The sequence below is a fragment of the Coffea eugenioides genome, chromosome 9 (assembly GCF_003713205.1).
Source record: "Coffea eugenioides isolate CCC68of chromosome 9, Ceug_1.0, whole genome shotgun sequence".
In the NCBI taxonomy this organism is placed as follows: Eukaryota; Viridiplantae; Streptophyta; class Magnoliopsida; order Gentianales; family Rubiaceae; genus Coffea; species Coffea eugenioides.
In genome coordinates, this window is record NC_040043.1 from 22310475 (window position 1) to 22326471 (window position 15997).

A 15997-nucleotide genomic window follows, 5' to 3' on the forward strand; every position below is an offset into this window, starting at 1 on the left:
TATGTTTATTGGATTGGGGTGCACTTGATACCGTTTCGAATCTAAGACAAAGGGTTACAACTTTCATGTTTTAACCTAAGCCTAATTCGGCCTCTAACATAGACGAATGATACTGGTCAGAACAGGGCGGTTTCAATCCTTAAAACTGGAATTTGATGAAATCAAAGTAGAAAATACTCATTCATGTCTTACACCACTATTCCAACTCCCTATCCAAGATTATAGACATCATATGCTCTGTAAACAACAAGTAATACAACTGAACAACTCAAACACTAACTCAAAATCCACCATATCCATCAAAACTACCAAAAGAACTATCATTTGCCACAAGTATGAGTTGTTATGCAAACGTAAGCAAGCGTAAGGAAGAGATAAAGGAAGACAGCCATAATACCACTCTAAGATTCTTGCAAGAGAAATCCTTCACCTTTCCTTTCAAAAATTTTTGCACACCAAGCTTCCTAAACTCCCAATTTAGAGGCTAATCGGTTTAGATTTTCGGTTTTCACTCACCTAAGCTAGAAATCAAGACGGAATGAAATGGTTTTCACTCTTTTCTTTTTCCTCTCATAAGTCATGAACAAGATGAAGGAAAATGAAGAAAAATGATCCAAGAAGAAAGATAAGAAGAAAGGAAAATGTCTTAGTCAAAGGTCTTGGTCAAGACCTTGGTTGGATTCTTAACAAATGGCTTAATCACAAATATTTCCACCAAAATATCTCTCTTTTCCTTAGTCAATAATGGTGGCAGAATTAAGGGTTAATTAAGAGCTAATTAGCACAACTAAACAAGGAGATTAAGGTAATAAAATGGTGGTCAAGTGGTGTATTCCATCGGTAGCGAACGGTACCCGTCGGTTCAAACCGATTTTCCTTAAATCGCGTGTACTTGGGTTTTATCTTATGATTCACTAACTTATTATTCTCACTTCTAATCACACACTTTCTCTTATCTAACACTCACTCTTAACTGTCAAATTTAGTACACACTCTGTACCGAATAATCATACTACCAAAAGACGTAAAAAAAACCCTAGTTTACCATAACGATGAAAGAAAAGGGAAAACCCTTGGTTATATGATTAATTGTAACTATTGAGGAAGTGAATGAGTAGTAAAGTTATTGTAAAATAATGGATTCCAAATAAAAGGAAATTTTGAAGAAAATATGAGGGATTTTACAAGTCCTCACAATCACACTACCAAAATGCACGCAAAAACAAACACCAAAACCCTAGTATGCACAAAAATCCTAACTTATGCCCTTCCTTTAGAAAAATCATAACTTGAGTTATAAATATCAAAAATTCACACTACTCAGCTTGTTAAAAACTAGACTTCAAATACTAATAATCTTTAGAAGACACCTCAAAGAGATTTTGTTCATAAGTTGGTCCAAATTGAGTCATAAACTACTACAACATTCCTATGTTTACTTGTGCAGGGCAGAAATTTCAGTCAAATTTGCCAATTTCCTAGAATTTATAGACATTGAATCAAACTCTGAATTTTACAGTGTAGGTAGCCCTTTGAGTCTAGTTTCAAACGCAACAAACGGAACTCAATTCCGACTTTCCTATACGAAGTTATAGCCAATTTCCCAAAACTGCGCAGAGCCTCCTGTGAAAATTTCAAGATTTTCTAACAACTTGAGATTATGAAACTTTTCTTAACAAAATTCGCTCCCTTGGCTCAGATTCAACCATTGAAACAACCAAGAATCTAAGGCAAATAAGTTCAAATAAGTGCTATAAAGACAAGTAAAATTTGGGGTCTCACACTCTCTCCCCCTTAAAAGAATTTCGTCCTCGAAATTCTAACCTTTACTCGCACAAAACTTGATGCTACAGGATTTTTCTCCAATTTTCAAGTGGCTTTTTCTCACTTATAGTGCTACCACAAACTTACCTCAAGTACAATCAAGATATAGACCCTTATTCCTGTGCTCTTGACTATTTGGTACTCAAGTACAAGAATCCATAATAAGATAATTCACTTCTCGAGCCGGCCGGTCCCAAGAGTAAATCACCCCTACTAGAGATTTCTACCTGACGTACATATCTATCCATGGTAAAGGAGTTCCACCTATAACAGGCACGATTCATAGCTTACGTCCAAGAAGAGCACTTAGTCCTTTACACTTATTCACATAATCAGGACCATATACCACTTTGCCCAAGCTCACTCCGCGCAGAGACCACGCGATGCAGCTCTGATACCATCTGTGACGACCTCACTTCCCCCTAGGGCGTACCCCAGGGTTTAGCGGACCGCCCACCCAACTCTTGCCAAAACTAACTCACGCTTATCTCGAGAAAAGGTATCACGACCATAGAAAAGAAATGAAACAACAATTTCAAACTTAACATATACATTGATGCTCAAATCCAGCTACAAGGCTTATACACGACCAAAAACGTTAAAGTGTTTACAACCCAAATACAATCTATCCTAGTCGGATGCTAGCGTGAGTACAATTTCAAAATCCAAAAACTAGACTACGCTATCCTGTACAAGTCTCACGCCTCGCTCGTATCCCCTGTAAGGAAAACAAATGGTGTGGAATGAGCTAAAAATCCAGTGAGGTTCCAAATAGCAAGTTGATCATTAATCAAAAGTACAAGTATAAACGTGACAAAACAGCGAGCGTAACAAGTTTATAAAAGTGAGCAATAACACTTCAAGTAGCAAATCTCAAAATGAGCGAGCGTAAAATTCTTTTTCTGAAAGAAACAATAACACTACGAATAACAATCAAAGTATAAGAATACAGATGGTTCTCAGGAGCCAAATTCCCGTTACTTCACCAGAGCTTGATCAAGTATTAGTTGACACTCCGTCAACTTTCAAGTAAAGTAACCAATCCAGTAGTACTTCGTTTAACACCAATCCGTCCACCATTCAACCCCCTTACCGGGCCCGAATACCAACTAAACATTAATGGTAATACTCGAGTATACCGATTAGTCAAGGAGATAACACTCCACTCGACAACACTAGATACCCATGGTTCGTTATCTAATCGACCAAGCCCTTGCCGACTCAACTCGATTAATTAGCCAGTGAGGTTTGGGTTCCCAAGTAGTCACTATTGTTGATGACCAATCGACTTAGTCAAGAGAAAAGTACAGAGACGGGAATGAGAGGTACCTCTCACTCGTATCGAGTGTGGTACATACTGCCGCTCAGCACTTACAAGTCAAGCACAAGTACAAATACAAGTACAGGTCAATGCAAATCAAGTCACTTGTACAAGCATGAATGAGATATCAAGTATTTAGTTGAGTTTGCTCAAGTGCGATAAAGCACACACTTGCCCGACCAAACCAAGCAAATGTTATCCGATCACGTTGGTAAATCAAATATCAAGTTTAATCATGTATTTGGAAGCACTCACCAAAGATTCAGTGCTTGTCAAAATCACGCTCAAGTGTAACACCTTCGTTGGAGTCCAAATCTGCGATAAAACATCGTTTAAGAGTTTTGAAAATTAATTAAGGTTCGAAATTTAAACGTTTCGTTTAACGAGAATCAAGAAATGAAACTCATTTAGAGAATATTCATAAAACACTTGCTCGCTCTTCAAACTGTGAAACTTTGAAGCAATTATACTTTGAAATTCCATTTGACTCGAAGAAACGAGGAAAATGTATTTCTATTAGTCGTAAATTTCATTTTTCCAGAGGTACAAGTTTCGGTCGAATTCTAACTTATATACCTCCGCAAAAGGGGACTCGAATAACCTAGACAGTTCGAGTTAGATTTGTCCTCAAAACCTTACTCAAGTCGCGAGTATATCTACCTAGTCTTCAAGTGAAAATTTGGGCAGCACGCCCTTCGCGTGTACTAGGGTTTTATCTTATGATTCACTAACTTATTATTCTCACTTCTAATCACACACTTTCTCTAATCTAAAACTCACTCTTAACTGTCAAATTTAGTACACACTCTGTACCGAGTAATCATACTACCAAAAGATGTAAAAATACCCTAGTTAAAAACCCTTTAGAAAATCATAACTTGAGTTATAAATTTCAAAAATTCACACAACTTAGCTTGTTAAAAACTAGACTTCAAATACTAATAATCTTTAGAAGACACCTCAAAGAGATTTAGTTCATAAGTTGGTCAAAATTGAGCCATAAACTACTACAACATTCCTGTGTTTACTTGTGCAGGGCAGAAATTTTAGTCAAATTTGTCAATTTCCTATAATTTATAGACATTGAATCAAACTCTGAATTTTACACCGTAGGAAACTATCTGAGTCTAGTTTCAAACGCAACAAACGGAACTCAATTCCTACTTTCTTATACGAAGTTATAGCCAATTTCCCAAAGCTGCGCAGAGCCTCCTGCGAAAATTTCTAAATTTTCTAACAACTTGAGATTATGAAACTTTTCTTAACAAAATTCACTCCCTTGGCTCAAATTCAACCATTAAAACAACCAGGAATCTAAGGCAAGTAAGTTAAAATAAGAGCTATAAAAACAAGTAAAATTTCGGGGTCTCACACTTCTTGAATATAACTCAAGGATTCTCTCTATATCTTAAAATGTGCCATATTAGAAATAAAGAGAGAATGCGGATCTAAATTGTTTTAATTATATGTGTGCGTGTGTGTAATGTACAAGAAGATAGAGATAACCCCAATTTTACTATGGTAGACATACAAAGGCAAGCAAGCATGTAAATGTTTATTGTCCTTTAGTTTGACCATCTAGTTTCCTTTTTTATTCAAAGAAACTAGTCAGGATTAAACTTCATAGCCATCCATGTTTAGTTACAATATGTTTATTTATTTATATTGATGATTGATTTTGCATGCTATATATTATAAGTTTAGCTTATATTATTTGAAATCTCTCAAAGTAAATATGAAGTCAAGATAAAATTGCTTTCCATAATTATAGTTAAGAAGAAAATTCTTGTCCAATGTCAACTTATTAAGTACACTCAAGATTGCTCTATAAAGATATATTTCAACTATAAGATATAATCTCAGAAAAATAAGGTTTGACTTTGCTGAATTGTATAACTTGTTAGGTATATTCAAAGTTATACTATTTTAGAGGCGAAGGTTGAAAAAAACATCTGATATGTTTTATCAAAAGTTAATAACTCAACTATCTAAGAGTTCTAATAGCTTTCATTAAAATAAGTATTCATCTAATTTATATTCAAGATCAAAATAACTAAATAGAATCTTAGCCTACTAGGATTGTAAAACCGTAATTTTAAATTCCTAAATATATACGAGAGAATTCTAGATTTGTTAAAAAAGCAAGAGCAAAACCAAATCTTTTTTCTATCATTTTTCTTGGTTTTGTTTTACATGTATAGCAATTCTTATTTTAACTTTACTTCATATTGTATAATAACTAATTCATTGAATATTTATACCATACTTGCATGATGCAAGTTAGATAGCCCCAATTTTTTGGACTGGCAATACAACTTGAGAATTATTCTCAAATATGAAAAGTTTGCTTGTCTTAACTAACACACCTCCTTAAAACCCTCTAGCCAATAGAGCATCACAAGCTGAGGTTGATACTTACATTAAGCATCATGTAGACAATAACATTGCTATTTGTGTCATGCTTGCATCCATGACTCTTGAACTCCAAAAGCAACATGAGTTCATCAATACAAGTTATTGCACTTACAAGATAAAGAACTGACAGGTTTGAGACCACAAAGAGGTTTAACTGATGATAGGTAAGCTCTTGAGTGCATATGTCATAAAGACGATTGACTATATTAAAATATTAGGCCATTTAGGTTTTGTGATTGACCATGAGTTAAGTATTTGATCTCACGATCAATTCCTGTGAGATTTTTAGTTTTTGCAGTGAACTCCAATATGAATAAGTTGCAAACTATTTTATGCAAATTATTGAGTATGTTTAAAGATGTTGAGGCCAACCATAAGAAGGAAAAATACAAAATGTTAATAGTTGCTTCTAATATTTTCAAGTCTAAGAAAAGAAAGAAAATAAGGATTTAAACCATTAGAAGAGGAGGTTTTCAAGTTTAAATCCAAGACTAGGAGGAGAAAATAAGGATTTAAACCATTAGAAGGTGTGGACTAGAAAGAAAAAAGCAAGGCAAATGGCACTTGCTGCCATTGTGACAATCGAGGATATTGGAAGAGGAATTCTAGGATTCATCTTGATAGCTCAAAGGAGAAGAAGTTCAATAAAACTTCTACTTCAGGTGTTTATATGACTATCTAAATTTAATTCTAGGGTATTATATCCCAGAAATAGTTCTTATATTTGCTTAAATGATAGGTGGCTTTAAGAAAGGTAAAGGGGCCCTATGTATTGGCAATGAAGCAAAAGTTATAGCATTAACAGCGAGTACATATTATCTCTCTTTACCTTATAGACTTGTTTTAGAATTAAACAATTTTTATTGTCTTTCAACTTTAACTGCAAATATTATTTTAGTTTCATATTTAGGCATGGAAGATTTTTGTCATTAATGTTAAGAATAAATATCGTGACAAGTGAGAAACAAAAGATAGAAACTGTGAAACCATCATTTGTTTAGCATTGTAGACCAAATCATATGAATGAGAAATGCATCTCCAAATTATATAAGGTGGTTATTTGATCTTATTTGTCAATGAATCATATGAGCTTGTAAATCATGTTTACTTAGAAAAATAACCAAGTCACCATTCATTGGTAAAGATGAAAAAGTGAGTGAATTGTTAGAACTAATATATAGTAATGTATCTAATCTTATGACGATTCAAGCTAGAGAAAATTTTAATACTTTATAAACTTTTACTATTTACTCTTCAAGCTATGGATTTATATACTTAATGAAGTACAAATCTAAAACTTTTAAAAAGTTTAAGAAGATTTTTTTTTGAGCTAAGTATAAGAAGTTTAAGAATGAAATGGAACAATTTGGTAAAAGTATTAAAACAATTAGATCTAATCAGGCTATAATATTTAGACTAAGGGTTTCAAAACTATCTAAAAGAAACAGGAATTCTAGCTCAAAGAACTCCATCTAGAATACCACAAATGAATGGACTTTCTAAGAGAAGTTATCTGACCTTGTTAGGTTTGATATGTTCTATCATGAGCCATGTAAGCCTACCAAATGCATTTTGCGGATTTGCTCTTCAAATCGTTTCTTACATACTAAATCATAACCTATTTAAATTTGTTCAATCTATATCATATGACTTATATTATCAAAAAAAAAATGTCACATGACTTATGAAAAGGTAAAAAATCAAATCTATCTCACATGAAGATTTGGGGCTATCATACTTATGTGAAATAGGATGTATCATGCAAGTTGGAATATAAATATGATAAATGTCTTTTTGTGAGGTATCTAAAAGAGATAATTAGATACTATTTCTATGATTCTATTCAATTAAAAGTGTTGATTTCAAGACATACTACTTGTCTAGAAAAAAAAAATTATTCTAGATAAAAGCAGTGGGATAAAGATGCAATTAGAGCAACTTTCTTATGATGATGATATACTAGGAAGCTCCAAGTATGCAAGAATTTTATAGATCTATAAGAGTTAATCATCTACCTAAAAGATATGGTTTTCTCATTTTTTTGACAAGGATTTAGTAAATGGATTAGCAATATTGTCAACCGTAAGGACTCTCTCAGTATTTGCTTCACCTCAACCAATGATCTTTCTTATCAAGTAATAACACTTCGATACATGTTTAGACCATGGATAAGACCTTAATTCCTTTGCTTGCAGCATGCTTTATTATTGTCAAAATCCAGGAGACTTTCAATGGATAGGACTACTTCAAACTCAATTACGAATGTATTGATTCAAATGGATTTTTTTTTTGGTTCAAGAGCTATAATACATTCGGTTTCATCTAAAGAATTTATTATGATATCTTACTTAGGACTTTTTTAAGTCACAGTACCACCATTTACAATAAAAATAAAACCTGACTAAAATTTGGTATCAGTTTTGTCAGATTAAAAACTAGTATCAGGGTACCCTTGAACTTGTAGATAGTGTTCTCTATAAATAAAGAACATATATTTAGTCCTTCTTAATTACTTAAGAATATTCTTGATAGCCATTCAATTGTTCTCATTCGGATTAGCTTGATATCTATTTGTAACACTTAAAACATAAGAGACATTAGACTTTACACAACACTGAATACAATGTGGAACAAATAGTTGGAATACATGCTATCTAATCCATATATCTCCCTTTATAATCAAATTTAGGACATATGCCTTTTGAAGTGTAGATTTCATGAGACATTAATAAAAAACTTTCTTAGAGTTTTTTATGCTAAATTTTTTTAACATCTTATTTATGTATGTGACTATGATAGGTCTAACAATTTTCCTAATCATCTCTGCAGATTCATATTCTCATAACATAAACTACTTCTTCTATGTCTTTCATATAGGAATTCTTGGATAACCATACTTAAATGGATTAAAGCAAATGTATGCGTTTTTCATTATCAATATGTCATCAACGTAAACAATTCTCATAAATGCATGGCTTTGATTATTAGAGATTGCGTATATACAAAATATGGAAAAATAGAGAATAATTTGTAAAGATGCGCCGCCTCTAACAATAGAGTAGTTGTTTCATTATTGGTCACTTATAGAAGTGTAACTTAAGAAACCTTAGTATTAAATGAAAAAGTCTTGGCCCTATTTAATAACCCAATTCAGTATTTAAATTTAATGGACTTAGATCTTAACATGTTCAGATGCGTTTAATAATAAAAAATTGAATATCTGAATTAATTAAATGATACAGAATTTCCTAAATAAAACTTGCTCCTAGAAATAAGTGATAAACTATTCACTTATCACTTAATGTAATATACATTCAAATGTATCAAATTTAGTACTTAACAATTCAATAAATTAATAGATTTAGACTTTAGATTTCAAATTTTAGTTTTCAGATTTCACTTTTATCAAATGCACCTTAGCCTATTTGGTTGTATTAGGGTGCGTTTGATAAACTGAAGTCTGAAAACTAAAATCAGAAATCTGAAGTCTGAAGTCTGAATTCATTAAATTATTGAATTGTTAAGTATTAAATCAAATACATTTGAGTATATATTGTGGCAGTCCCACCTCCCCCTAGGGCGTACCAAAGGATTTGGCGGACCGTCTGCCCAACTCTCGCCAGGACTCACTCACAAATCTCAGAAAATAATACAATTCCCAAACTTCAATAGTATTAACCTCAAAACGAGCATCAAAAGCTCATGGTTAAACATTACAGACCATCCAATGTTCGAAATTATCTCTACTTATATACATACAATAAAATGGATAAAATCCAAGTCGTTTAATCAAATCACCAAGTACAACTGGGATGGCAAGTTACTTAAAACTAGACGTCAACTCTCGAACTGTCTATTTTCCCGCTTCCATGTTGTCAATGCCTGCTAAGGAAAACAAACTAAAAGAAATGAATTAGAAGCTAAGTGAGGTTCCAAAAAAAAGGCAAGTAAACTAGCAGGCATGATACCGTTAAGTCAAACTGAATAGAGCAAGACATAATGTATAGTAAAGCAGGTAACCAAATAGATCATGCAATAGTGTATAGTAAAGAACACGTTCATGGCAAAGGATATGGGCTACTCTCAGAAGTAGGTTCTACCGCAGCTTGTCCAGGGTCCGTTGACTCTCCTTCAACTATAGAATTATAATGTTCATAGATCACCACTAAACGTCGATCTCCGTCCACCAATCACCTGCTACCAGGCCCAAACGTCAAAGAAGTACCCAAGATTCGTTGATCTTCTTGACCAAGCCTTTGCCGGCTCGATTTGACCAACTAGCTCTCGGTTGGGATTATAGCTCCAAATATTCAGGTATTCAAGATCTGGTTTAAAGCCCTAAGTATTCAAGTATTCAAGAGTGGAGTCGTGGCTATCATTCAACGTTCAAGCAATTAACGTTAGTTATCACTTAACGCTCCGTATTCAGAAATGTCACAAGTTCAAGTCATGAATTCCAGTTAGGAGTAAATAGGTTGGGAACTTTGTCCTTTACCCAAGGTTGCTCAACTTCCTCAACCGCTCTGAGGCTGGTCTCAAGCAAGAGGTCCAACGAGGGTTCGGTTCAGCCGTTACCGACGTACATTCACGCATATGCATGAGTAATCCAAGTTTCTACTTACCCGACGTCTCGGATAAGGGTCCAAGGGCTTAGTTCAACGACTGCAAGAGGAATGCAGCTGGTCTACAGTTCAACCGCTGCAAGAGTAATGCAGCCGATCTACTATCATGCACATATACATGCAAGTCCGCACGCAGGATCAATTATTTCAAGTTCATGGAGGTTGAGTGCGAATAAGGACAGACTCGCCTAGTCATGGCCAAGTCACAAGTAATGCCCAACATGTGACATTTTCAAGCATTTCAAGTATTTCAAGTCAAGATACAGGTTACATGCAAATCAAGTTACTTATACATGCATGAATAAGATATCAAGTGTTTAGTCAAGTTAGGTCAAGTGCGATAAAGTACATACTCGCCTATGAAATATCAAGTCACGTGTCTAGCAAATTTCTAGCAACAATGAGCATGGAACATTTAGTTGGAACACTCACCAATAGTCAAGTAAGCAAGACAAGAGAAAGCTTTCACAATTCTCCTCGGGGTTTTCCTCGAATTCCTCTCGAATACCTAAGACATGCACAATCAACGATTACCTATAATCATTCAACCAAGGCCAAACAATTTCCCCTCAACCCTTCACTCAAGCATGGTCAATTTCTTGTCAAATTAAGAGAGAAACTATCTTCACTTAACTACTAAGATAACACTCAAGGGAAGATTCAAAAGTGATCTATTTGTAAATCAAAACGTGGCAAGAGTTTTCGATTCAAAAGTTAGTCAAACCGCTCAAGAGTTTAACAAAACACACGTGGGAGGGAAAATCACCTTCACTTCCTTAACTCCTAATCTTTTGCCCAAGTTTTGATATATATAAATGAGCGTTCAAGTTTACTAAAACTTATGAAGTCAAAACTTCACCAAACCACCATTTATTTCTTAGCAAAAACACCAACCAATCCTCCAAGTTTTGAATATCAAGCAAGAGAAATTTTCCTACAAAACTCTTGGCATGACGCTCCACTTTTCACTCCTTTTAATTCAAACTTGTTGCTCCTTTTAAAAGCACATTCGAGGGCAATTGATTCGCAAGCTATGTTGAGCAAAATTTCACTTTAAAGTTAGAGGAAATGAGACAAATTCCAATCCAAGATTTGGCCAAAACCTTCCAAATTTGTTTGTCATTTCATAAGAAAAATCCCAGTTTTTGTAATGCTCTTTGAAAAGTCATAACTTGAGTTTCGTAAGTACAAAAATCATAAATCTTATACCGTTAGAAAATAGACTCAAAAGTCTGCAACTCTCTAAAAGACATCTTCATAAAATTCAGCCCATAACATAGTCAAATCTCAGCCTCAATTCACTGCTCAACTGAGTGCAAAAATAGGACAGTCTTGGATTTTTAGCCCACTTGGAAATTTTGCTGGTATTTATAGAAAGTGAACCAAACCATGAATTTTACACGGTTAAAAGGCCTCTAAGTCTAATTTCAAAAGTAACAAACCGGACTCAAGTCGGATTTTTTTACACCAAGATATAACAGATTTTCCAAGACTACTCTGCGGGAAAAATTTTCAGCAACACTTCCCCTTATTTTCTTAACTTTTCCATCCAAACTCACACCAATATTCATAGCAATTCAACCTCAATCACAACCACAAGTTATAAGCTAGAAAGTACACTTGTTTAAGGCCACAAAGCCACCCAAATAGCCAATTATCTAGCTCAGGAACTACCATAATAAAACTGGAAAATGGAAACTCTTGGCAGAAATTTTCAATTACAAGCTGAAATTTTCCATAAGCAAGCCAAAATAACATATAAAAGTTAGCAAATTCACATGGCAAAACTACTAGATCATGGCCAAGTTCAAAGCATCATATCAAGGATGAAATTTCACCATCAAAGCTGAAATTTTCAATCACTACTTAAATCATGAAATTTTCCATGAAAACCACCGGAATCAAGCTCTAAATCCACTCATATGCAAGTATTAAAAGAAAAGAGGGTTTCTTGATATAGTTACCTTGAAACCCTAAGAAGAAATGGAAACCAAGTGTTTCTTTCTCCCAAATCTTTGCATCAAAGTTCTTAATCCTACCTAAAGGTCATTTTTTATGGTTTGGATTGCAAACTTATGGTGAAATCTTGAAGATTCAAGCAAGGATTGAAGTTGGAATTTGAGTTTTCTTTCTCTCTTTTCTCTCAAGGAGGTTCGGCCATGAAGGGGAGAAGATGAAGGATTTTTGGTCAATTTTTTGTCAATAAAAGATTAAGAAATGTCTTAGTCAAAGTCAAAGATCCAATGCTTTAATGACAAATGGCATGCAATGGTTAATCCTCATCCTATTGCCTTCCAATCACTAAAATATCTAACCAACCTCTAATTATCCCTTAACACCTTATAAAATAATATTTATTTGCACAAAACTCCTTCTAATCTTCAAAAATTTATCACACGCACCTCACCAGTGGGTCCTACTTCCATAATGCATTACGAACTTAACATATACTAACTTATACAAGGAAAATGATTTAAAAACTTGACTCACTTAAAAAAAATCTAGGAAATTAAGGCAATAATTTAAAGTAAAGAAAATGCATTTAAAGAAATAAAATAAAATATAAAATAATTTTTGGGGTCCTCACATATATGATATTTGGTGATAAATGAATAGCTTATCACTTATATTTTGGAGCAAGTTTTGTCTAGAAAATTCAGTGCTACTTAATTAATTCAGATGTTCAATTTTTTGTTATCAAACGCATCTGAATATATTAAGATATGAATCTATTAAGTTTAAATGCTAAATTATGTTATCAAACAGGGTCTTAGTCTAATAAGTTATATTACAATTGGTATAAATTCTAACTTTAAAACCAATACAAGAAAAGTATATGAAGAGGGATACTAATTATATGAAAAACATAAGTTGAAGGGTGAAAGTCATTTATTTGACTACTTTTCTCATCATTTAGGTGGGCATCATAATTCATCTTCTGAGAGGCTAATCGATGTGCAGATATCTTGGCAAAGATTTGAGAAAAGATGAACACTAGTTTTTGTATTTTGGATGAACATCCTAAGGAACTTCTTTTTGCTTTGAATGAAGACATAAGGGGAATCTATTTTCCTCATTTTGTTTCTATGAACTGTAATAGTCAGGAGCAAACTTCTATACTTTTTCTTTTCATTTATCCTTGTTTTTATCAAAAAGAAAAAGATAAGGGAGAATAATTATCTATTTTCCCAACTTTGGAATATGAAAATTAGAAACATAAAAGTGCTTGACTTGAACTCCAGTTCGAGTTTGAACCTTTTTTTTTTTTGGCTGCAAAACTCCATCCACAGTATAGGGACGTCACCCCCTATTTTATTAAATAAATAAGACAAGTACAATGAGTTTGAGAGGGGCCAAACTTGGCCTCAAAACAAAATAGAAAATACAAGTTAAACTTTGTCTACTATAGTCCTTAGTTCGAGTTTGAACTTGAGTGTACCTCAAGTTGAAGTCAAGTTTATAAATTACGAACTCGATGAGTTTCAAGCTTGAAGCGTATGAATAGGGGTGGCAATTCTCGACACGATCCGAAAATACGATTCGAACCTAATATGATATTAGTAGGTATGGATTTACTCTTCTTGAGTTCGGGTCAAATTTAGGTCAGATCCGAATGACCCGCTAAGCAAACAGGTCGAATTCGGGTCAACCCACGAGTTGACCCATTTGACCCATCTGACTCATTTAATAAATAATCCCATAATTTAATTAATAAATTAGAGGATAAAGTAAATAAAAAGAAAACTAACTAAGGTTATAAATTAGTATTACGAGAATGGAATCATGAATGTTATGCGAAAATAAGGTATTTTATTTGTGAAAGTGTCGTAGTTTTGTTTTTGTTCATGATTTTTTTGGTACAAAAAATAAAACCAAAAAATTACTGCGAGATTGGGCTGCAATTTTGTATATTATTAAACTCCGTTATAAAAAAATCCACCATATTACCAAAGTGAGAAGGTTAAACAAAAAATAAAAGAAAATTAAGCAAACAAGTTATTTAGCTCGGGTTTGGGTAACCCGCGAAATTAACGAATTAGGTTTGGATCAAGAAAGCTGACCCATTTAAATTTTCGGGACGGGTTCGGGTTGACGTGTTGGCTAAGATATCTTAGTTTCAACCCAACCCGCAAACTCGTGACCCGACCTGATTGCCACCCCTACTAGGAATACGCATGCTTAACTTAATTGAACCTCTACGTTAGGCAAAACCATCACACACTTGAAAAACTTCACCCAATTCGTTCCTTTGTGGCTTTTATTTGGATTGACATAATTTTCCATCTAACAATTTTAAGCATGTGAAAACTTTGAGAAAATTTATACAACTTAGAAGGCCCAAATAATCTTTAGCAACATCTACGATTGTCAATGGCATGAAAGAATTGTATAGAAAAGAAGAAATAAACGAAGAATAATTTGTATTCTTGAAATTGACAACAAGAAGTAAAATAGTCAAAATTAGCTCACAACATAGGATTAGTTAGAAATTCCGAAAATCCAATCAAGAAGCATGATAGCCAAATTTAGCTTACGGCCTTGTAATAATTAGGAATTGAGAAAAGCCAAGAGAAAGTAAAGTTGTACATAGTTATTTAGGTGAAAACCATGTGCTGATGGTGCCACTCCAATGATGATATAGCCATTCTATTCTTTCCCTCCTCTTCGACCTTGATTTTCTTTCTCTTTCTAGTTTGCTCTTTTTTTCTTTTTTTTTTTGCTTTAATTTTGATTGTTTATTTTATATATTTCTAGTTATCAATGGTCAACAAAATTGAAATCTCCATTTTAGCCTCCCTAATTTTGTTCATTGGAAATAAATTCTAAAATTGTGGTCGGTGCAGCCGTAGAGGAACTAAGTTGATCCAAAAATATAAATTAAAGATTAATAATACCCCATTTTAAAGTACAAGGACAGAAGTTAGATTACCAAAAAGTTGGAGGGCTCTTTGGTGCATTTGCTCACTTTGTTTCTTGGTTATGTGTTAGATTTGGCATTTCTGGTGAAGGCAAAGTTGGGTTTTCCCCCAAAGGCCAAAAAAAAAAAAAAAAAATCAAATCTGGGCTAATAGCTATCCAAAATTCCAGTCTCGCCATTTCCCAAGTTAAGAGTCGATTTGAAGATAGCATCACCAAGCTGAGATGGGAACTTGTCTCAACCAATTCTTTGTTTTTTTTCAAAGTCAATCAAACTTAGCTGGAATTACATATTGTTGGTGTATTTTAATAAAATCTTAATTTTTTTCTAGACCAAATCTTTACAAGGAGTTATAATAATTTATTTGGAAGTTATTTGAATCATAATTGTGGGAGTTTCATTACAAGGAGTTATAATAATTTATTTGGGAGTTATGGGAATTATAATTGTGGGAGTTACAATGCATTTTGAATGGAGTTATTATACTATCATTTGAATTAGAGTTACAAATGAATTATTTGTTCAAATGAGGAATTATTGAGTCATTATGAGCCATTCAAATGTGAATTCATTTTTAGGTTACAAATTCTACCAATTAACTATAATTTAATATGCAAAGAAAACTGTTATACATTGGACTTTCAATCTTTTTCTAAAGGTTTTTGTAACCTATAAATAGTGAAGTTCTTTAGAGAATTTTATACACACTTCTCTCAACAAAAGATCATTCTAAATACTATTTTCCTCACACTCATTTCTTTCTCCCTCATTCTATTTTCTTTGGGCAAAGTAAGATATTGGGAAGCTTCTGCTTCTCTTGGTTGTGCATATCAAAGGGAAGCAACAACTATAGAGTTGGGCTGTTGTATCCTGGAGGCGGCGCGCTAGACCTTCTGT